Here is a 25,843-nt window from a genome sequence, read left to right as displayed (position 1 = left end):
CATGGTAAATACATGCCCAAGTTCCTACCTAATTTTGTATTTCTAATTTTGATTCTTTGTTTAAAGACAGGGCCCCCAAATTGAATAAGCTTTGTGTCCCGTAATACCTGAATCTGCCCTTGGTGGAACTTCCACAGACGTAGAACATCATCTAGTTCAGTAATTCTCAAGGGAGGCAGTATTGCCTGCACCCCCTTACCCCCACTCCAGCATGTTTTCGAAATTGTGGTGGGTGTTTTTGTTGTTCTCCCAGTAATTTGGAGTGAACCTCTGAACATTTGGTAGGGGTGGTGAGGGACACTCAACATCCTGCACCGTAGGAAAGAGTCCCACCCACAGAAAACTGTCTCACTCCTCCTCTGACTTCCCAAGGTCCAGCCAGCCAATTACATAAGTGAAAGTGTGTGTTTAATTATCTGAGCCTAGAACAAAACTCCTTTCTACATATAAGCACATGATTTTTTTTTTTGGTTTTTTTTTTTTTTTGCACAGTTTAAATATATACTGACTTTTTTTTTTTTTAGGAAAGCAACCCAGAAGGGAAGATCATGCTTTATTTTGTTTGGAACTTTACCAAGAAACCTTCACCATTTTGGAAAGTCAAATCACTGACAGCAATACCGCTAGTTGTATTTGATGGTCAATAAAAATGACAAATGAATGCCAACACCACACAGAGTTGCAGCATTTGTAGCTGTCACATTTATGGTGATTTTACATATAGCTGCAGGTATCTGATGACTTTATATCTTCTGGTGTAGGTGGGCCTGAGCATTTACATATTGAAATACATATTGTTTTATATAAAATACTTTCTTTTTATTTCTTTTTTCTGTTACAGTTAAGATACTATATTGATTTTTAAAATCATGTATGTTAAGTAGATTATATTATCTCTGAATTCCATTTCAGAATAGTAAAAGAGGAGCTTCAAATAAAAGAGAAGACAATAGTATGGCTGAAAACCACTGATTAAGTTTAACTGCCTCATTTCATAATAAAGAAACTGAGGCTATACCTATTCAATCTATACAGGTTACAAAGTCTGTCAATAACAGTGCTAGGACCAGAACCTAGGACCCCTCTCTGCTTTCAGGGCCCATAGCACCAGACCAAGCAACTTTCCAATATTCTCAGATATTACCAAGAATCTAACCACTGTTAAAATAGGAATGCCACAGAGAAAGGGAGGTGAAACAATGTCCAACATTAAGACCTACACTTGAATGGTATGATCTTATTCTTTTTAAGTGGCCCAGAAGTTTAGAGAATCTTCCTGCCTGGATCAGACACTGGGAAGAGTGTCAAAGTTGTAAAAGTCATTAAGAAAGGTTGTGGAGAGAAAGTGACCAAAAATGCCAAAGACAAACGTCCTCAGCAGCAGTCTTTTGCCAAATGTTAATACTGAGAGTAATCCTACTGGAGAAGACATTTCATGTGCCATCTGACCTGGCAGTGGCATTGCCATGACCAGTGCATCCCACCCCTGCAGTCTCAGCACCCATCTGACCTGGAGGCAGGGAAGGAGGGTAATGTCACTAGTCATAGGGACTGTCCTAGAAGAATGGCCATTGCTATGACACTTGAGAGAACGCTCATGTAAATGGGCTTAATTCCAACCATCTTGAGTCAGGCTCAAAATATTAATTTCCTGAGCATACAGGATCCTGCCTGGATTGAAGTGCAAAAAAACAGCTGAGTTTCCCAAGTAACCTAGAAATCCACACTGAAAAAGGAAGGTAGTTTCTTTCCAACAATCCAAGGATTGGCAATGAGGATGAAGAAGAGGCCAGACCCGCCATTCAAGCATGAGTAGCTTAATTCTGGTACGTTTTCAAGAATCAGGAAAACCAACCATAAAATTAGCTTCAATAGATAATATTATACATGCATGTGTGTAAAACCACACTTTTATCCCCCCACCGTTACCACCCCAAACCAGCTCTTCCTTCTATTTCCATCCAGGGTACCATTATTCTTATAAACTCAAAACCTCAGCCTTTAGACTATACCTGGTCCCTCACTCTGTACATTCAATCAGTTGCTAGATTTCCTCTGAAACTTTCTTATGTCCCAGTTTTGTACTCTTTCTGCTACTAGTTTAAGCCTCATGCTCTTTCGCCTGAATACCATAGGAACTGCCTAACCTGTCTTTCTCCCTTTTCTCCATTTGTCTTGCCAGGTAAGGATTCTAAAGGGCAGGACCAATTATATCATTCCATCCACGCATTTATTTGCTCATTCTTTCTTTCATTCATGCATCAAATGCTTGGACCATTATGTGCCAGGCAATTGGAATACACTGGTGAGTGTGTCACAGCCCCCCCTGAAGGAGCTTCCTACCTGGAGATGGATACAGAAAATTCAGCAAGTGTTAGAGTTCGGAGAGATGGGTGGTATGACAGGGTGACCATGGGGGAGGGGGCACCCTGCACCAGGGTCCAACTCAGTTAGGGGACAGGGAAGACCTTTGGAGGAAATGATAGGTGAAACCTCAAGAATAAGTTAGCGTGGGCCATAAATAAAGGGATGGGAGAGAAGGTGGAGACACAGAGGCAATAGAACAGGGAGTCTTGGTGAACAGCAAGTAGCTCATCATTTCAGTGGGTGTGTACCTGCAAGTGGATGTAGAAGGAATAAGCTAGAAAGACCACTGGAGGGAGGATCAAGGGTATTATAAACTCTGCTAAAACTCTTCAAATACTTACCAAATTAAATGCCCTTTCCTCATCCTGGCACTCAAGGCTCTATCCACTGTGACTTGGTCTACCTCCTGGTCTTCTTTCCCGCTCTCTAGACTTTTATTCTGACACTGACTGTTCTATGATGAGGCTTATACGTCTTCCCTCTTCCTCTCTCTTCGGTCACCCTAACCTTGGCATTGGTTCTCAAAACACACACACACACACACACACACACACACACACACACACACACACACATACATCCCAAAGGTGGGCCTCACTTTAAGAAAATTCAATATGGGAAATCCAGGAGTGGTAAATAGGTATATAATAGGTTGAGGAAAGACAGGATAAATCACGCCTCAACGTACTCAAAGTTAATCACAGTGATTCTAAGTAGCAGTTCTTGAGTATATGAAAGTGTTATCTTATATGCCATGAACAGCTTTACAAAGTCCCTGAGCTAGAGGGAAAAAACTTAAAGCTTAATATGTAAGGAACTACTTTTGAATCAAAGACAAATTAGAAATAAAGATAGTCATCTTTCTTCTCTGAATGGGAATCAAGAAGAAAGTCACATTCTATTTACTGAAATTCATCTTACACATCACTTTTTAGAAATGTATTTCTTGCAAAAGTAAAATACACTTGAATTATTCACTAAAAAACTAACTAAATAATTCACTAATACCTTCACTCATCCAACATTTACTGGATACATCCATGTGCCAGGCAGTACAGTACACAGCAGGGATAGAGGCTTGAATAAGGTGAGCTTTGAGAGTATATTATTTGGTAGGAAAAGAGTCCCATATCAGAAAATACAATAGGCGCTAACACTGACCTTGGCAGCCTGTAAGGGTCAAGCAGGAGCCATTTCAGATGAGATGGTGAAATCATAGGGTGGGGGTGGGGGGAAGTATCTGAAGTTCAGATCATAGTTCTGATTCTGCCAGTAAGTTACTATATGGTTTTAGGGCAAAACACATACAATTTGGGCCCCAGTTTCTCCACCTATAATGTGAGGGAGTGGATCAGTTGATTCTGAAGTCCCTTTAATCCAATAGCAATCAAAACTGAGAATAATTATCAGAGGCTTGGCTCTGAACAGTTGGTAGACCAGTGAATATGCAAGTAACTAAGGATGATCACTGGAGTGCAGAAGGGGACGGTGATGCTGTGTTTGATGTGATCATGTGTGTACACAGGATGGAACATGAGCATGATGAAGAGATGAAGAAACTGAAGCATCACAAAATTAAATGCCCAAGATGATACCACAGTTCTGCTGTAAAATGCACAGAAAATTTGCATGACGTTGTTTACTATATTACTCTCTAATTGGTCTCCACTTGTTCTCCAAAATGAGTGATTTATTTAGAACTTACATGTGTTGATAGATAACCAACAAGGACCTACCGTGTAACATGGGGAATGCTACTCAATATTCTGTGATAACCTATATGAGAAAAGAATCTAAAAAGGAATGAATGTATGTATTATATATGTATAACTGAATCACTTTGCTGTACACCTGAAACTAACACAACATTGTAAATCAACTATACTCCAATAAAATTAAAATTTTAAAAAAGACAGAGAGTCTCAGAACGCTTCTGGCATTAGATCATCTATTTGGTTTGTATATTGTCTGCTTCCCCCACTAGAGTGTAAGATCCATGTGGGCAGGAACTGTGTCTCCCGTACCTTGAACTGGGCCTGATACAGAATAAGCACTTTATAAATATTTTTGATTTGATAGATAAATGTTAAGTGCTCTGAGAAAGACGAACAACCTAAGATATTTTCTCAACTCTAAAGGACATTTTCAAGGGGCACTTGGAACTATTGAACAATACAGAATACTTAACAAGCAAGAATCAAATTATTTAACATAGACTGTACTGTAGAGTTGAGAAAATAGACTAAAATGATCAGGAAATGCTGTAGTGGTTGGGGAAGCTGCCAAAAGAAGTGTAACTTGAATCAGAATCTGAAACATGAAAAGCTTGGGGTTTGGAAGGAGGGAGTTGGAAAGCAATGAGCAAAAGCCAATGAAAATGGCCCAGAAGACCAGACAGACTTTAAGAGAGCTCCTTTTGGAGAAGAAAGTGGGAAGTCAAGGTGTAAGGGCAGGTGAACCACAGATTGCCAAAGATATCCAAACAAAGAGAAGGGTTTGGACTCGATGTGATAGAGACAGGAAGTCCAGAAATAACAAGATTAAAAACTTCCCTTCCAGAGGGTGTAGAGAAAATGGAACCTTCCTACACTGTTGGTGGGAATGTAAATTGGTGCAGCCATTAGGGAAAACAGTATGGACACTCCTCAAAAAACTAAAAATAGAACTACCATATGATCCAACAATCCCACTCCTGGACATATACCTGGACAAAACTATAATTCGAAAAGATACATGCACCCCTATGTTCATAGCAGCACTATTCACAATAGCCAAGACATGGCAACAACCTAAATGTCCATCGACAGATGAATGGCTAAGGAAGATGTGATATTATATATAATTAATATATAATATATATTATATTATTCCATTGTGTATATATAATGGAATATTACTCAGCCATAAAAAAGAGTGAAATAATGTCATTTGCAGCAACATGGACGGAACTAGAGATTACCATACTAAGTGAAGTAAGTCAGAAACAGAAAGACAAATACCATATGATATCACTTTTATGTGGAATCTAAAATATGACACAAATGAACTTATCTCCAAAACAGAAACAGACTCACAGACGTAGAGAACAGACTCGTGGTTGCCAAGAGGGGGTGGGGGAGGGATGGATTGGGAGTATGGGATTAGCAAATGCAAACTATATAGGATGGATAAACAGCAAGGTCCTGCTATGTAGCACAGAGAACTATATTCAATCCCCTGTGATAAACCATAATGGAAAAGAATATGAAAAAGAAAAGATATATGTATGTATAACTGAATCATTTTGCTGTACAGCAGAAATTAACACAACATTGTAAATCAACTATACTTAAATAAAATAAATTTAAAAAATAAAACTTTCCTCCCAGATTAGATTGCAGCAACTCTCCTTTTCTTGGGTCCTCAACAAACAATGACCAGGGCTGGTTATACAGTAGTTATTTAATTAGCACTTCTGATAGATAGAATTTCAATCAAAGACCCCATCAGTCTTCCATCAGTCTTTTATTACTCACAGACACCACACCACTGGAAAGGGGGAATTGCATAATTTTATTTCCCATCCATCTTTTATACCTTTTTTCATGTCTGCTGCTGTTTACAGTCCCGGGGAAAAAAATGTATTACCAACAAAGTCATTGCCTCATTAGGAAGCAGGGTCTGATCTGAAACCAATTTTTCAGAACAATGACTTGTTAAATGCTGAAAAATGCAGTGTTTAGTCATGGAGAAAATAAAGACAATTCACCATGCAATTGGGGTTTTTTTTAATACTAAAAGATGAGAATTTTAACACGGCGGGGGTGGGGGGGAACCAGTCCATTATCAAGTCTCTGCTCCTTCAAAAAGGGATACAGAACATGCTCCTTCGTGCACAAAGAGAAAAGGCTTCTTTCTCCCCCCACTCCCTATATTTTCTTACTGAAAATTCAGAATGAATGTCAGCCTTATAAGAAGGTGAGGGAGCTTAGAAAGAAGGGTGTGTGGCGTTCAGAACAAATCTCTCTGTGAAGGACAAATTGGGTGAGCAATTGCAGGTGACAGCATGAGGGGAGCGCAGGCTTCCAGGGTGGCCAATGGCGGCTGATTTCTCTAAGGAGGACAGCAGGGTCTGGATGCTGAGAGGAAGAGTTACAAAATTCAGAGAGCGGAAAATCAACTGCAAACATCCACATGAAATGGACCAAAGGTGATGCCAGTTTTACTTAAGAAGTATCTCAGAATAATTCAGTAGGAATAACTCCCATCCTATCATTTATTTGCTCTCTGAAAGATAAATGGATAGCAAGTGGAAAGCATTTGACTCCTTCCATTAAGAAGACCTCTGAAGGAAGAAGGAGACAGAATACTAATGCTACAATATTGTTTTAGCATAGCTAGAAAATGTCCCGAGCTATTGCTTAACATGGCCCCGAGTGCATAGGTCAGGGTTCATTTCTTCTGTGAACTAGTTGCTCTCCCTCTGCTCCTGGCCACGGATTTTAACCATAACTCCAACAAGTGGGTCAACAAAATGGGTGCCATATGTCACAAGGGAGACCAGATCGGAGAACGGAAGTAGCTTTCCTCAAATTTATGTTCACTTTTGGAGAAAGTATCTAAAACATAACTTCAAACTATGTCCACCATATCTGATTTTTTATCTTTAAAAATAATGTAAAATGAAGAAAGCAGAAAACATCCCTGACACAGGGCAGGCTTTCCAGAGTGTCAAGCAGTTGCTACTCCTTTGTCCCGGGTAGTCCCACGCCGGTCTTGTTGAAGAGGATTGTGGAAATGCAGGCTTTCAGCGGCATAGCCCTAACTATTTCAGACATATTCATCCTTCCCTTCCAGCTCTGAGAGTGTGTAGGACTGTAGATCCACTTTTAATTTAGAGCTACATGGTTTGGCTCTTAATTATAAGCTATCTTATCATTATAGTTTAATGTATGCATCTTAATCTCATCTCCTCATTTACTGTAAATTGTAAATTCTTTGGAATGAGAGGTTATCTTCACTTTCGTGTTTTCCAAAATGCCTATAAAAACATTGGGCACACATTTTGGAAAACAGGTTGGCAATTCTTCAAAAATTTAAACACAGAGTTACCCTCTGACCCAGCGATTCACTCTTATACCCAAGAGAACTGAAAACGTACTTTCACAAAAATGTGTACACAAATATTCAGATCAGCATTGTTCATAATAGCCCAAAATTGGAAATAATCCCCATGTCCATCAACTGGTGAATGGATAAACCAAATGTGGTCTATCCATACAAAAGACTATTGTTTAACCATAAAAAGGAATGAAATACTGATACATACTACAACATGAATGACCCTTGAAAGTACTCTGCTCAGTGAAAGAAGCCCAACACAAAAGGCCATATATGTGATTCCATTTATATAAAATGTCCAGAAGGAGCAAATCCATAGAGACAGAAAGTAGATTTGTGGATGCCAGGAGCTAGGCGGGAGGGAAGACTGGGGAGTGACCGCTGATGTGGATGGAGTTTCTTTTGGGGATGATGAAATGTTCCGAAATTAGACTCTCATGATACTTGCACAATTTTGTGAATATAGGAAAAAAACCCACTGAATTGTACACTTTAATAGGTGAATTTTACGGTATATGAATTATATCTCAATTTTTTAAAGGTCGGGCACATAGAAGAATTAGTACTTGAAAGTGACTTGTTTAGAAATATTTTAGGGGAAAAAAAAACCCAGAAACTATGCTTAGTGACTTTGGCACAGTTGTTCCTTCCTGTTACCACGTTATAAGCTAGAGGCTTTCTCCACTCCTGGATGCTTCCTGAGAGAGGCTGTGCAGCGGCCAGGGAAAGTGCCCAGGCCGCCTGCAGCAGGGAGCATAACTGACTGATGGCCCAGCTGCTCCTGCTCTAGATTGGCCACCGCCCTTGTGCCAGGCTTCTTCTGGCCGCTCCCAGCCAATGACTGAGGACAGCAGGGCTACTAAGGCGGGCTCATTCCAGCAGGGCACACGCTCTTCCAACAGGCAGCTTTGGCTCAAGGACTCTCCATCCACCTGGCATCACTAAGTTGAGTGGTGGCTCTCCTCGGCGGGCCAGAGCTCATGATAGGAAAGGTCATCACAGAGCCAGGCTTGTTCATATCTATGAGGATGATGGGGTCCAAAGTCACAGTGGCCCGGGGGGCAGTCAAGGGGGCTTGACACTCAGAGAGTTTGGAGATAGTTAATAGAGCACAATGTTCCTGCAGGAGAAATAGATCGGCAGCCATCAAGAATGCTACTTAATTTAATGTCGATAAGGGGGGGAAAGGGCAAGAATGGAGGAACAAGAGGCTGAGGGTGGTCACCTCAGTAAAAAGTCACTTTCCCTTCTCAGCTCCCAGATCCAAGGCAATTTGTAGATCTGGAATCCACTGCCTTAAAAGACGTGAGGCGGACAGGTATGTAGGACTCACAATAGCACAGCAAGTATATACTGTAATGATTCCTTCTGCAAAGGACCTAGGGCCATTTACTCATGTGATTATATGGATACGGAAGTTTCCAGGCTTTTTGAGAACTACTGGACACAGGATCTGAGGTAACATTGATACCTGGGGACCCAAAGCATCATCACGCCCCCCTGTTGTTATCTTAGGCGAGGCCACGTAGTAAATACATCCTGGCTATCATCCAGCTCTCAGTGGGCGCAGTGATCCACCCAGTGATCATTGCCCCAGTCCCTGACTGTATGATTGGAAGTGATATACGTGGCAGTTGCAGTAACCCTCACATTGGGTCCTTGGCCTGCGGGGTAAGAGCTATCAGAGTGGAAAAGGCCAGGTGGAAATTCTGAAACTGAGTCCCCACAAGCCAAGATAGTAAATCAAACACAATATCACTTAGTAGGGATGGAGATTAGTATCATCATTAAAGACCTACAGGATGGAAGACCTATCATACTTTCAGTTCACCAGTCTGGCCCCTGCAGAAACTGGATGGCTCCCAGAGGATGCCTGTAGACTACAAGCTCAACCAAGTAGTAGTCCCGACTGTAGCTGCTGCTCTGGGCCTAGGATTAATGCTAGATCAATCTAACCAGGCCTCAAGTACAGAATGTGTATTCGATTTGGCTAATGCATTCTTTCCCATTCAGCATTCACAGGGGACTAATAACAATGTTCATTTACAGTAATGCCTCAGGATTATGTTAATTCTCCTGCCCTCTATCGTGATATAGTCAGAAGCCCTCTGGTCACCTGGCCATCCCACAGAACATCAGACCAAAACATTCCATCAATGACAGGATGAGCAAAAGCTGTGGTACACTAGAGGCCTTGATAAAACACACTTGTGGCAGGGATGGAGGCTAAACCCCTTGAAGCACCAGGGACCTGCCACTTCAGCGAAGTGTTTAGAGGTCCAGTAATCAGGGGCATGCCTGATTTGGGTGGAGCCCAAAGCAGGAAAGGGCTATACGGCAGGTACTACAGACCTGTCCTGATACTTGGGCCATACTATCCAGCGGACCCTATCATGCAGGGGGTGTTAGTGGTGGAAAAAAGACACGCTGTGGAGTCTATGGTAATCCCCGGTGGGAGAATCACAATGTAGCCCCCTGCGATTCTGGAGCAAGGCCATGCCATCTGCAGTGGAGGGTTTTATGCCTCTTGAAAAACAGTTCCTGAGGGGTCCTGATAGAGACAGAATGCTTGGCCCTGGGGTAACCAATAGAGCTGTCCATGAAGAGCTGCATCTGTTGGACCTGCCAAGTCATAAAGTGGGACAGGCCCAGCCTCAGCCCATCATAAGATGAAATGTGCATCTGTAATTGGGCTTGAGCAGGAACAGAGGGCACAGTCCACAGATCATCCGCCACAGCTGCTCCAGTGCCTCCCTCTGAGCTTGCGTCTATGGCCATCCAGGGAGTTCTACACAACCAGCTGGAAGAGCAGGAAAAGGCCCACGTTTGGCTTTCCAATGACTTACAAATTCGTATTGTATGTGAATTACACCTCAATTTTTTAAATGTTTGGTCACAAGCTGTATGTGGATACAAGCTGAAAATGGACAGCAACTGTGTTGCAGCCACGTTCAGAGTTGGTCTTGAAAGACAGCAGAGACAAAAAGTCTTCCCTGTGAGTTGAGTTATGAGCAGAGCTCTTCGTCGTGCCCATGTGGAGAAGTGGCCCAAAGTGAGAGTATGCAAAGGTTCTGGAGTGGTGGCCAGTGGCTGGCCCTTTACTTCAGGGCACCAGGAGAGGGTCTGGGGTAGTGCCTGCTGGTACTCCCTCACCTTATAACTGTAAACAGATGTGTAGCAGCACCAGCCTGAGAAGGGTATGATTACCAAGAGCTCAGGCCCTGGAGATGAAGGTTTGGGTCACAATACCAGTAAGTTGCTGCCACCTACCAAGGTAATGGCTGAGGGTGAAGGGGATTTAGGATGGATGATGGAGGAAGAAGAGGATGAGCCCTTCTTGTGGCCCAGAGACCAACCACAACAATGGGTCGTTGTTCATCCCATGAACCTCTTCTAGGCTCCCCTCAGGAAGAGAGGCTGACAGGAGCTATGCAGAAGCTGCTCCCTGAGCTGTGGAAAGCAGTAGATCTGTGCAGAGCAAGGGATGGACCCTGGTGGCCCTGAAAATGCACGGCTCAGACCTCCTGCTGTGGGGTGGGTAATTGACAACAGTTAAGCACACTGGGGAGATTAAGGTGGCTCAGCCCAGCAAGAGGCAGGACTTCTCCAGTGTGTAACCGGCTTGAGGACTCCCCGTCGGCCTGGCTGAACCTCTTTTGACTGTGTTTTCGTCCGAGACTCTTCTTCTTTCCTTCTTCCTTCCTCGGGTGTCAGATCTACATCACCGCGTCGGCCTTCCCCGGCTCCCCACGTCCCCCTCAGGAACGCTCTTGTGTGTCTAATGCCACCTTGGAGTCTGCTTCTCCACAGACCTGAACTAACACAGGCTGATTTTAGCTGGGCTCTGTGAGCAGAGAATAAAGTTGTGAACAGATACTATGTGGATGCAGGGGATTTTTGTCATTATCCACTCTGCCCCAAATAGGTGTCATTATTACCTCCTACCAGGAGCTGAGGAGAGATTGAGTGCAGTGCATTAGCCAGCATCGAAAACACTAGAAATGATGAATGAGGTAAATTTCAAAGCTGCGTTTTATCAGTTCTCTTTATCCACTCCATTTCTACTGAATAGACAGTGAGAAGTTCCTGTCCATTCCTTACCTGCCCAGTCAGTCCCTAACACACACTGCCAGGAGTGCCAGGATTCGGAGACCTCTGAGGGACTCTGGGTTTCTGCAGAAACACAGTTGATTTAGAATCTAACTAGAAAAATAGGCAAGCTCATTTATTGCTGTAGGAGGGCTCCAAACCTCCCGTGAGCAAACCAGTGAGCCACAGCCCACTCAACCTAGCTACCCTAGCCAGTGGGGCACATGTCAATGGTGTATTTTCAACATTCTCACATACCTCCTTCCTGGGATCCCTCTCCACATCGGGAGGCTCCTCCCAACATCCTAGGAGGGTGTGCATGAGTGATAGCAACTTAATACGCTTTCTTTCTCAAGGGTTGAGCACTCTGAAAAGACTTCCAGTGGAAAACAATTTTAACTGTAGGGAAACTCTTCTGGAAAAGGAGGAATCCTTCCAACCCCTATTACTTGTAGCAGGTCCTACTGTGCACAGGGAACCGTGCTAGGCTGGCTGAAGCTTTAAAATCAGAGATCCCTTTCAAATATTTTGTCTAACAGCTAATGAGATCCTCAATCAACAGAAGGCAAACAGGGCAGGGACTGGCATTCTAGATCCCAGAGAAGGAAAGAGGCTCAAAGGTGAAATGATTTGCTCAAGACCACAGAGTCAGAGCCTGTTCTTCTCACTTCCCGACTAGTTTGCCCACCCTTAAAAGAGTATTTAGTCTTTAAGTTTACTATTTATTCTTTACTATGAAGACAATCACATCTATTTCATCAACAAAGGCAGATGAGTCTGGAGATGTCACTTTCAAGATTTTAAAAATCCTAAGTAGTGCCTGTGTTGGACGCTGTGATGCTCTACAGTGATCTGCCTTCAGGGATGAAAGTCACTCCCAGGTCCTAGGAGTGTTGCCAGCCAAAAGCCCTCAGCTGTGAGCCCCTACACAAATCACCCTGGCTGATGTCAGCCGCGCTTTCAATCTCATGGCTCCTTACCAAAGCATCTTGCATCCAATGACTTTTTGACATGGCGGTTTAAGACTAAGCCCTCTTGCGCCAACTTGGGGCAATCCTAAAGGGTCATGGATCTCAGCTTCTGAGCTCCCACTGGGGTCAGCTTAGGCCTCCACTGAGACTGCATCACAGCTCCATTTCCCTTCCCCTCCACAGGTTTTGATCCTAAGAGCAATTCCTAATAAATTTTTTGCATGCTAATCTTAAGTTGGTACCAGGCATAGTCAGAGAAAGTGGACATCAGGTTAGGATTTTGGAAGTGGATCACCCAGTTGGCAATGAGGATCCCATCACTAGTGGGACTGTGTGGTGCTAGGTGGCATAAGGTAGCACTGTAATCGTTAAAATTTCATCTGTGGTGAGCTGGGATGCTACACTGGTGGAAAGAAAGGCATTGGCTGGCGTGATGTATCATGCATTAGAGAAATAGTAGCAGTAAGGGTAATGAAGTTGCATGGCTATTGCTAAACACAATTGACACTATGGAAAAAGATAATGAGGGCTTCCCTGGTGGCACAGTGGTTGAGAATCCGCCTGCCAATGCAGGGGACACTTTGATCCCTGGTCCGGGAAGATTCCCCCAGGTCGCGGTGCAACTAAGCCCGTGCACCAACTACTGAGCCTGAGCTCTAGAACCCGTGAGCCACAACTGCTGAGCCCACGTGCCACAACTACTGAAGCCCATGCACCTAGAGCCTGTGCTCCGCAACAAGAGAAGCCACCACGATGAGAAACCCGCTCACCACAACAAAGAGTAGACCCCGCTCACCACAACTAGAGAAAGCCCGCACACAGCAACGAAGACCAAATGCAGCCAAAAATAAATTAGTTAATTAATAAATTTTTTTTAAATTAATGAAAAGCTGAGAGCGATTAATCATCAATTAAAAGCTGAGTGTAGGGACTTCCCTGTGGTCCCAGTGGTAAAGACTCCTCGCTTCCAATGCGGGGGACGCAGGTTCGATCCCTGGTCAGAGAACTAAGATCCCACATGCTGTGTGGTGCAGCCAGAAAAAAAAAAAAATTAAGAAAGCAAAAAGTTGAGTGTAAAAGCCAGATGGCCTCTTAAATAGCATGTGAAGAGGCTGTCATCATCTGTAGTGGGAGGGTAGAAAAGGCTGAGGGTTGGTCCCAGGACTTAATAGTAAGAGCAGCTGAGCTCCAAGGTACATTTAAGTCCCGACCAGTATAGATTTGCTATACCAAGGATAGAGTTCTGGTTGGGAAAGAACGGGACCGTGACTCATAGGATGGAGGCATCTGGGTTGATCCACCTGGAAATGCTAAATTCCTATACTTCCCCTAAACTTCTGAACCTGCTGAAGTGGCCCACTCCTCCCTATTAGGGGATAGCACTCCCCTCTCGCTTGGAGGTGACACAGAGGCTTCTCCCCAGCAAAACAACGTGTTTTGGATTCAACCTCACCTCCCCTTCCCATCATTAGGCCGATAACAAGGTTTAAGTCACAACAAAATCCAGCTTTGTAACTGTAAATATTAAATGCTGTTTAAGTGCAGGCAGCTGGGAGCGAAGTGGGGGAAAAGGATCTGGCCATGGGGAGGGAGGAAGGGGCCACCAAGGAGCTGCAGGTCCTCGCCAGCATGCAGGAGTGAGGCAGGCACCCAGGGCTGCATCCTGAGCGTGCCCCATCAAGGAGGGCAGAACACAAGGCTTAATAATGGAGAGTTTATCGCTTGGAGAGCACTCTCCTGGGATACATGATGTAACACCCTGGCAAGGATCCCAGGAAATGGTGCCGACACATTCCTAGCATGATTCCTAAAAGCATAGAAAAGGCAATGGGCCCCACTAAGTGAAGTAGAAATACCAGAACTGCCATGGCAGACCACAGAAGAAGGGTTGAAATGCTGGGGTGGGTGTCGCTAGATGGATAGGAGGCCAGAAAACCCACCAGAGGATGCAGCACTTACCAAAGCTGAGAAGTTCAGTGGTGGCTGCCTTCTGTGGGCCAGAGCCGATGGGAGAGATGCCGTTACAAAACAACTCATTGATAGCAATGAGGATGGGATGGTACAATCCACGCCTACCACCTTACCCTAACTCCGTGGCCAGGTGGCAATGCTTCCAGTCAGAGGGAAGGTGGATGTAATTATCACAGTGAGCGGCAAAGTTGGGAGAGACCAGGAGGCCTGAGACACAGAGTTCAGGAGATGATGAACAGAACACAGGATCCCTAAGGACAAAATAAGTGGGACCCCAATAAATGTATCACTCAAACTGTAAAATCAAAATAAATCAAGGATGGATAATCAGGAAGCTGAGGTCCATTACCCCAGTAAAACGTCATGGTCCCTTGCCGGGTTTCTGAACCTGAGCTAGTTTTTTGACACAGAAATAACTGCCTGGAAGAGAAGACAGATTCCCAAATGCAAGGATCCTGTAACATCCTGGCAAGCGTACATGGTGATGTTTCCTTAGGTTTTCTCTCCACATGGGCCTCTAGAGCCATTGCTCAGATAACCATGCACTGAGGAAAGGGAACTGCCCAGAAGGACTGTTGGACACAGGGTCGAAATTGACATTAGTTTCCAGAGACCTAAAACAGCACAGGGCTTCCCTGGTGGCGCAGTGGTTGAGAGTCTGCCTGCCGATGCAGGGGACACGGGTTCGTGCCCCGGTCTGGGAAGATCCCACATGCCGCGGAGTGGCTGGGCCCATGAGCCATGGCCGCTGAGCCTGCGCGTCCGGAGCCTGTGCTCCGCAACAGGAGAGACCCGCATACCACAAAAAAAAAACAAAACAGCACAAGCACTCCCACCCCAGCCCTTACAGTGGGATCGTATGGGATTTAGGTAAAAACTGAAATCCTAGCCCAGGTCCTATTCACAGAAAGTCCACTGGGTCTACGACCCACGTAACAGTCATTTCTTGGATCCCCAAATGTATAACTGGAAGAACACGCTTATTATGTGGTAGAACTTCCACATCAGTTCTTGGCCTGTCAGGTAAGAGCTATCATCATGGGAAGGCCAGGTGAAAACTCTGAAACTGACCACCACCCCTTGGCTTACAAATAAGCCCAGATAGTAAATCCAAATCGATATGGCATCCTGGGGAACTGGCAAAAAAACAGTGCCTCCCTTAAAGATCTAAAGGATGCAGAGAGGATGGTCCTCATCATGTCCTCATCTAATTTACCAATCTGGGATCCTGCAAAAAATAAGACAAATGCTGGAGTATGAAAGGAAACTACTGCAAATTCAAACAAGCAGTATCCCCAATTGCAGCTGCTGTTCCAGATGTGCCTCTCTTTGGTAGAGCAGATTAACGTGGCCTCAGGTATGTGCTATGATCCGCAAATTGCATTCTTTTCTATCTCTCTTAGAAAAGATGATCAGAAATGGTTCCCATTCACTTAGAACAAACAACAGTATACATTTATAGTCTTGTATACAGGATACATTTACAGTCCTGCCCCAGAGCTATATTAACCCTCCCACTCTCTGAAGAGACCTGGTGGTCTGGCTGAAAACCCCACAGAACATCACACTGGTGCTCCACACAGATGATGATTATATAGTCAGACCAGAGGGACAAGTGGCTAGCACACTGGGGGACTTAAGACATATGCTCTCCCAGGGGTGGGAGATAAAGACTACAAAGATTTACTGCCACATCAGTAAGATCAGCTTACCCAGGAGGACAGTCCAATTTGAATCCTGGAGGAGTTTCCCCCAGACCTTACACAAAAGAAGTGGACCTGAGCAGCACAGAGCTAGACCCTTGTGAACACTGAAAAGGAAGGAATTACACTGCTGAGCGGACTGCCAGCAGGAAGCCCTCCACTGTTAGTCCCCACCAGACCCCTGCCGCTGGGACTGCCTCAGATGGAGATTGCCGCCTCACCCGAGGTCACACTTCCTCATCCAATCACTGATCAGTGGGAGGTGTAAAGGCCAAGCCCCCTGGTCCCCATGGGATCAACCACAGCATCCTCTGAGATGGCATCAAAGCTTCTCCCTCTGCCCAGTCCTGCTTTCTTCCCTTCCCAAGTGTCAATCCCAAAAGCACTCCCAAATAAACTTCCTGAAGTCTAATCTCAGTTGAAGAATCTGTTTCCCAATCTAACCTGCAACAATGACGAAGCTGGAAGGAGCCTTGAGATGTGATTCCAAATCCTGACTGTGACATCACTATTTGAGAAGGAAATGAGCCCACCTCTACCATAGTCCTGAGTCTACATGCAGACAGAAGAGGGAACTCTTGCTAGTAATTTTTAAGCTTTGGGGGAAAGGGGGTGGCTATAGGCTCCTTTGAGATTCTGATGAATGATCTGGACCCTTCCCCCCCACCAATATATATACATACACTCACATGCATCAAATACTGCATGAATTTCAGATAGTTCATGGAATATCTAAAGACGCCAAATTAAGACTTCCCAAGTTACATCATCTCTAATAGACCCTACACTGCTCAAGATTAAACCATATATCTCATGGTGAGACATATTGTAGGCATCCAGTAGAAGTTTGCTGATTTGCCTTTCACAGGCACTCAATAAATGCTTGCTGATTTGATGTGACTTCTGATATAAAGCGAAGGACTAAAACAAAATCTTCTTTCTCTAATTTGCCGTCCGCCTCCCACCCAACAGTGATAACGGCTGGAAAGTCCACCATTGCACACCTTTAGCTCTTCCACTTGAGGCTTTGCTTCAATTAAATGAAGCTGCTCCTGGGGACTTCCCTGGGGGTCCAGTGATTAAGAATCCGCCTTCCAAGGCAGGGGACACAGGTTCGATCCCTGGTCGGGGAATTAAGATCCCACATGCCGTGGGGCAACTAAGCCCGCGCGCCACAACGAGAGAGACGCCGGCGCACCCAACGAGAAGACACAGCAGTGGAGGATCCCGCGTGCAGCAACGAAGATCCCAGGTGTGGCAACTAAGACCCGACACAGCCAAAAATAAAATAAATAAGTAAATATTTTTTAAAAAATGAAGATGCTCCTGAAAGACATCAAAATAGCTTATCACAAATCAGTTTACCCTAGCCTGCTTCAGTCACATTCAATCTTGAACACTGCTGTTGCTTAGAAGTGAGGGACAGTCATCAAGAGGGCACTGGCTACCAGATGGGACTCAACAGTTGAAGTGTTGGGAATAGATTAAGACAGGGAAATTGCTGGAAAGGACTATCAACTTTACAGCTGTTTTGCACGGGAGGACGCGTTCTGAGCCCAGATCCATGTTGTGCCAAATGCAAGTCCGGAGGCAGCGATGGTACCGCGAATTTTGTCTGATAAAAATATAGAATTACTTTGTGACATTCATTTCGTTTTAATTTTTATTGAGTATAGCTGCTTTTCAATGGTGTGTTAGTTTCTACAGTACAGCAAAGTGATCAGCCATCCATATACACATATCCCCTCTTTTGGGGATTTCCTTCCCATTTAGGTCCCCACAAAGCACCAAGTAGAGTTCCCTGTGCTCTACAGTAGGTTCTCATTAGTTATTTGTTTTATACATAGTACCAATAGTGTACACATGTCAATCCCCATCTCCCAATTCATCCCACCCTTGCCCTTTCCCCTTTGGGTGACATTCTTTTTAAGGAAAAACAACAAGCCTGTTATAATAGAGCCATGGTATCAATATAAGGATTCTGTATTAAATTTAATTTCCTAAGAGGTACTCAAGATCTTTTTGAGGTCACGTGATTCTCACCTGCCTCTCTTATTTTCTCCCCCTAATCTCCCCTTCAGGCCCCCTGGCTGAGTCGGCCTGGATGCTAAAAGCATTACACAGGGTCACAGATCAAGCAGCTTGTCCTGATTCCTGACATGCTCTGGGGAAGGGAGAAGTCACGTGCATAACACAAACCACAGTTCCAGGCATCCTGGCTTTGTTTCGAAACCATTCTTTATATGAAGAGCTAAGGGGATGCAGTGGAAAGGATTCTGGATTAGAAGCAGAAGATCCGCTCTGAAGTTCCAGCCTAGCATTTACAAACTAGATTCTTAGGCAAATCACTTTCCCTCTATATCCCCTAAAATAAGACTATTACCTGTCTTACCCAGTAGTGTTCTTTGAGGAACAAATGAGATAATATATGTAAGCTGGGATGCAGTAACACTCAGGTAAGTTCTATTTCTATCACCTCTGAGCACACCGCCCCTTCTCTTCTTCATCTCACCCTCCAAGCCCCACCACCCTCTCTGGAATCTCACTATCTCTTCTAACTTCTTTATCCAACTCTTTTCTGGGTTTCTCCTCTGTGTCTAACACATTCCACACCATCCTGCACTTTACATACCATCTTATTCTCTTCACTGTTTCATGGATATTAGTCCTCTCTGCAATTTAAATGTAAGCTCATTGTAAACAAAGACCACGTCACATATTCTTAAACCACTCTTCTTTAGCTGAAAACATGATAAGTCCCCAATAACTAGGAATTTGATGAGCTGATTCTAAAATATGTATGGAATAAAAAGACCACTCAGCAGTCTTGACAAGATCTGAGGGGAATCCTGCCAAGGTCAAGGGGCTGGGAATGGGCTTGCCACAGATATGAGCTTTGCATAGATCTATCCTAACAAAGCATAAAACTAACTCTGCACAAATTCAAGGTGACCTGCTGGTAACTGAACTGCCTGATAGAGCAAAAATCACCACTCTTCAAATGAAGACAATAAAATCCAGGGTCTCTACAATGTATCAGCAGCAATCTTCAGTATGCAGTTCAAAAGTGTTAGACATGCAAAAAAAAAAAAAAAACAGGAAAATGTGACCCCGAGTCAGCACAGAGGTTGGATTTTGCAGACAACCTCAAGCAGCTATAAGTATGTTCCAGGACTTAAAGGAGCATATTGTCTTACTGAGTGAACATATACGGAATCGCAGCAATAAAACAAAACATTTTAAAAGATCTAAATGGATATTATAGAACTGAAAAGAACAATAACTGAAATGAAAAATTCACTGGATGGGCTTAATAGATGAACTATGTGTTAGCAAACTTGAAGACAGGTCTTAAAAATCATCCAATCTGGGAGGGAGATGCAAGAGGGAGGAGATATGGAGATATATGTATATGTATAGCTGATTCATTTTGTTATAAAGCAGAAACTAACACACCATTGTAAGGCAATTATACTCCAATAAAGATGTTTTAAAAAAAAAAGACAGAAAGAATAAAGCTCAGCCTCAGGAATTTATACAACAATTATCAAATAGTCTCACAAACATGTTTTCCAGTTTTTGTAAATAAAGTCTTATTAGAACACAGCCACACCCATTCACAGAGTTGAGTAGTTCCGACACAGACTGTGTGGCCTGCAAACCTAAAATATTTACTATCTGGCCCTTTATAGGAAAAGTTTGATGACTCTTAGTCACAAGGGACAAAGGGAGAAAACAATGTTCTAGAAGCGCATGGACAACAGTCACCTGGCAGAAGCTGGAACCACAATGGCCTGTCCAGACCCTAGAGCCAGGAGGAGACAGCCACAGCCATTTCTGGAAATACTGCTCAAGACAGAGGGGGAGAAATACCTGGCTTCTCTCTTCCTTGTCCCTCCAATCTCCCCCCAGTGCCTCCCACTCACCAAACCCAGTGGACACAAAAGCCTGAAGCACACAGCCTGCAGGGGTCAGCCTCCTGTAATACAAAGCAGGTCAGCAGAAGGGCAAGAAATAGATCTGAGGGTAAATCCAACCAAGGACTGCCAAATACCTTGGAGAAACTCTTGCACATCTGCACCAAGAGACAGGGACAAGAATGTTCTAGCATTATTAGTAAAAAACTGAAAACAACCAAAGTGTCCATCAACAGGAGAATGGTTAAAACACTGCAGAATATTCACACAGTGGAATATTATGCAGCAGTAAGAATAAATGAACTGCAGCTACACACAGTAACGTTTGTCTGAAAAATATAATGTTAAGTAAAAAAAAAAAAAAATCAAGATACCAAAAGAAAACACACTATATGATATAATTTGTCTAAAGTCGAAACATGTAAAACTAAATAATACATTGTTTTGTGATATAAGCCTATGTATTAAAATTATAAAGAAGAGAATTCAGGATAGTGATTCACTCAGGTAGGTTTGGGGAAGCAGAGGAATAAAATAAAGGAGAAATGCAAAGGTAGTTTCAATAGTATTGGTTACATTTTATTATTAAGTTGAATATCAGCTTCATTGGTATTTTATTTTTGACCTTCATAACTTACATACATGTTTGTGTGTGTGTACATATACACGTATTTAGTTAAATATCAAATTTTTTGTAATAATTTTTTCTTGGCCATGCCACGTGGCTTGCGTTCCCTGACCAGGGATTGAACTTGGGCCACAACAGTGAAAATCCAGAGTCCTAACCACTAGGCCTTCAGGGAACTCCTATAATAATTATTTTTAAAAATAGAAAACGATGTTTTCTAGCTAGACCTTAATTCTCTGCCTTTGCCTTAGGGTTTTCAAGGCCCCTACAAAAGGAGAATTGCTCCATTTGATTAGAAGACACAAACAAGGGACTTCCCTGGTGGCATAGTGGTTAAGAATCCACCTGCCAATGCAGGGCACACGGGTTTGATCCCTGGTCCAGGAAGATCCCACATGCCGTGGATCAACTAAGTCCATGAGCCACAACTACTGAGCCTACACTCTAGAGCCTGTGAGCAACAACTACTGAGGCCACGCACCAAAACTACTGAAGCCCAAGCACCCTAGAGCCCACATGCCACAACTACTGAGCCCACATGCAGCAACTACTGAAGCACGCGCTCTAGGGCCCGTGTACCACAACTACTGAAGCCCACGTGCCTAGAGCCTGTTCTCCACTACAGAACAAGCCACCGCAATGAGAAGCCCGCACACCTTAATGAAGAGTAGCCCCCACTCGCCGCAACTAGAGAAAACCCACATGCAGCAACAAAGACCCAACGCAACCAAAAATAAAATAAATAAATAAATGTATATTAAAAGAAAGACACAAACAAGAGGCTTTGTCCCAAACTAGCCAATCATAACTGTAGTATAGACCATAGGTGTTCTGAGAATATCACTTTCCCTTCCTAGATGAGACATAGAAAAGCACAGATACATTTTGGAAGGAGAAGTAGAGAAGATAGAAAGATACGAAAGGGTTGCCGTAGAAGGCAACTATGTGCTACACTCTGCTTGAGAGACTCAAGAAGCCTACAATCTAGTTGTGGAAACGAGACACAGTACAAAACTGTGTGACCAGGAGCCTGGAGGCTGGGTTCTATAGGAAAGAGGTGGAGAGACGGGTAATGACTGGGAAGGGGAAGGAAGGCTTCTCAAAGGAGAGGAGACTGTCAGGACCTCAAGGGATGGATGAGATGCCATCCTTTCCTGGAACCTGGGATCCCCAGTTTTGTCAGTGACTTGCTGCATGATTTGAGCTGGCCTATTCATATCCATATCTCAGGTTCCACCTTATGGGGGAGATAAAAGCCTGTCTGCTTTCAAGAGATGTTTAGGAGAAAATGCCTGGTGATGTGGAAAATTAAGAAAACGCTTTAAAATAAATAAATAAACAAATAGAAACCCTTTATTGGGAACCCTCCTGCACTGTTGGTGGGAATATAAATTGGTGCAGCTACTATGGAAAACGGTATGGAGGTTCTTTAAAAGCTGAAAATAGAGTTATCATATGATCCACCAATCCCTGGGTATGTATCTGGGAAAGATGAAAACTCTAATTCAAAAAGATACATGCACCCCAATGTTAATAGCAGCATTATTCACAATAGCCAAGACATGGAAGCAACCTAAGTGTCCATCAACAGATGAATGGATAAAGAAGATGTGATGTATATGTATATAATGGAATATTACTCAGCCATAAAAAATGTAATATTGCCATTTGCAGCAACATGGATGGACCTAGAGTTTATCATACTGAATGAAATAAGTCAAACAGAGAAAGACAAATACTGTATTATATCACATGTGGAATCTAAAAAACAATACAAATGAATTTATTTACAAAACAGAAACAGATTTCACAGACATGGAAAATAAACTTATGGTTACCAAGGGGGAAAAGGGCGGGGGAGGGATAAATTAGGAGTATGGGATTAACAGATAAACACTACTATACATAAAATAAACAATAAGAATTTACCGTATAGCACAGGGAACTATATTCAATATCTTGTAATAACCTGTAATGGAAAAGAATCTGGAAAAAATATATATGTATAACTGAATCACTTTGCTGTATACCAGAAACTAACACAATATCGTAAATCAACTACACTTCCGTTTTAAAACACAGGAAAAAAAAAAAGAAAACCCTTTATTTATATGATTAAAATGAAAGGAGACATCATACACCTAATACCAGCACCTGCTCACCTTGTTCTCTAAATTCCTGGAAAGTCAGTAAAACAACCCTAGGCTTTGCTAGGGAACAGCAGCTTTTTCTCAGGGTGAGGCATCCTGCCAAGGCCAAGGAAGTCCCCTGCTTCTGGCGTACTGGTGGCAGTAAGAATGATAGGGAGAATGCTTTTAGATCTGGACTCAAGGCATAGCAGAGGGCCTTGCACATGCTAACTGACTGCTGCTGAATGAAAGAATGAATGATCTCCCAGCTGGCAATTCACAGTGTGAAATGCTTCCTTGGATACAGATTGCTTGGGATTCAACACACCCAGATATATTAAAACTGTAAGTAATGCCTAAGAACTTAACTGACACACTTAATAGTTCAACGTAAGCATATGCAAAATGTGTAGCAAATGTTTATATAAAGGATCTCGTTCTCGAAAATAGTATATTTAATGCTTCACAAGTTATATTAGTGCCCTCTTTTTTTTTTCAGGCTAAGGCCAAATTAATCATTCAATAGCCAAACTTCAAAGATAACTCAGCCAACAGGCCATCAAAACAGCTTTATTTGTGCAACCTAAGGGGCCCTGGGAATGTGGGTCTCGGTAAAAGGAACACACCTCATGGGTTAGGCTACTTCTCTGGAGTCCCCAGTCACTTAGGGTGTGACACACTAACCCCATGGTGAAGTGGAGTCAGCATTTTACTTTACTGAGACTGCAGATGGCTCAAGGACAGAGGCTTAATGAATGCAGGAGCACAAAGGGAGTGGAGTCAGATAAGGTCTACATGAGGGTTTCCAGTAGCCCTGGCTGCAAACACTGAGCTCTTTCTTCTCTAGTTTAGCGCATCCACTCTATCACTCCACAGCTGGTAATCAGATTTAAATCATAGGAAGGAAAATCAATAACGCAAAGCTCTCCCCGCTCACCTATTTACACCACAGTCAGCTGACTTTGTGGCCAAGAACCAAAGTTCTACTTAAAGATCCTCAAATTTGACAAACCTTGTCTTTTTTCGACCGCACCGCGCAGCTTGTGGGATCTTAGTTACCCGACCAGGGATCGAACCCGTGCTCCCTGCAGTGGAAGTGCGCAGTCCTAACCACTGGACCTCCAGGGAAGTCCCCAACACACCTTGTCTTAATTGCTTAAGTTTCCACTAAACACAGGCTGCTCAGGAGAGCTACCTAGAGTACAGATCCTCTACAGATGCAGGCCAGTAAAGGATAATAATAACTTACATGTTTCTTCCCCCTTACCAGCCTTTGTCAGTGGGCTATAGGACCTCCAAAGTCTAACACGTTCTTTTTATTGCAGTTAAATCATATATATATTATATATATGATTTATATTATAATATAAATATATGATTTATATATATTTATATAATAATATATATAATTTTCCATTCTAATCATTTTAGGTATACAATTCAGGGGCATTCATTGCATTCACAGTCTTGTGCAGCCATCACCACTATTAAATGTAGGTTCGCTTGTCTAAGAGAAAGAAGAAATTTAGGATAATTTTAACATTATCCAAACAATCCATCTTGACGGAACAAAGTTTCTGTTGCACGTTCTGTCAGTAAACTTCAGAGGTTTGATCACAGAAGAGTAAACATGCACACAGTAAAATCAAACAGAATTCCAAATGACTGCCCTCAATTCCATAGCTGCAAAGCTAACTATTTCAAAGAAATGGTAGGTATTTTCTTGCTCCCTCATAGAGAAAAAGGTAGATCTGGCCTCTGTGAGAGTCCTGGATGGGCTGGAGCTGTTGTAATGGTGGCTGACCGTGTCGTACAGGAGAGATGGCTGGAAGGTGGTGGTGGAAATGGAGGCATCCTTGGGGAGGATGACTCAAGGGGGAAGAAAAAAGGGGACACCAGTTATGCATGACCTGCAAGCTGACCCTGTCTGCTAAAGTTAGCATGCCCGGGTTGAGGAAAAGGACTGACTCACTTGGAGAATGATAAATAACAGCAATCACAGGCATTTGTAGAGTATCGATTTCCCGAAGACTTCCACAAGTTTTCCTATGAATAATCTAATTTATAACCAAGCAGTTCCTGTGATGAGTCTGATGAATCCCCTGTGTGAGTCTCTGGCGCTCCTCACACCTCATAGAAAAGGAAACTAAAGAGAGAAGGTACGAGGCTTCCTCAATACCACATGGGATCTTCACTAGACGGATGGTCTCTGAAGGACACTAGAACAAATGGTTCCAGATTGCAAGGATGACCCATAGTTAAATCATCGAATGCCTCCAATAGACCCTCGAATCCAGTTAAGTCTAAATAATTGTTGTTAATTTAATTCTTGTTAACGTAATTTTATTTATTTTATTTTATTTATTTATTTTTTTCTTTAGCAGTACACGGGCCTCTCACTGCTGTGGCCTCTCCCGTTGCGGAGCACAGGCTCCAGACGCGCAGGCTCAGCGGCCATGGCTCACGGGCCCAGCCGCTCCACAGCATGTGGGATCCTCCCGGACCGGAGCACGAACCCGCGTCCCCTGCATCGGATGCAGGCAGACTCTCAACCACTGCACCACCAGGGAAGCCCATTAACGTAATTTTAAATCTGAATGCAATCATCAAAATAGTTCTTGAAAGAAATAATCCACAGTGTAAAATGATAATTTAATAACAATAAAGTAAACACATGTCTTGTTTACTATGTGCCAGGTACTGTTGTAAGTGCTTTACATATGTAGTTGTCCCTTGGTATCCATGGGGCATTGGTTCCAGGACCCCCGAGGATACCAAAAATCCATGAATACTCAAGTCCCTGATGTAAAATGACTTAGTATTTGAGTATAACCTATACACATCCTCATGTACACTTTGGATCTTCTCTAGATTACTTATAATACCTAATACAATATAACTGCTATGTAAATAATTGTAAATACAATGTAAATTCTATGCAAATAATTGCCAGTCTGTGGCAAATTCA

Source organism: Stenella coeruleoalba (assembly GCF_951394435.1).
Source record: "Stenella coeruleoalba genome assembly, chromosome: 10".
Taxonomy (NCBI): domain Eukaryota; kingdom Metazoa; phylum Chordata; class Mammalia; order Artiodactyla; family Delphinidae; genus Stenella; species Stenella coeruleoalba.
This window is presented reverse-complemented; position numbering follows the sequence as displayed.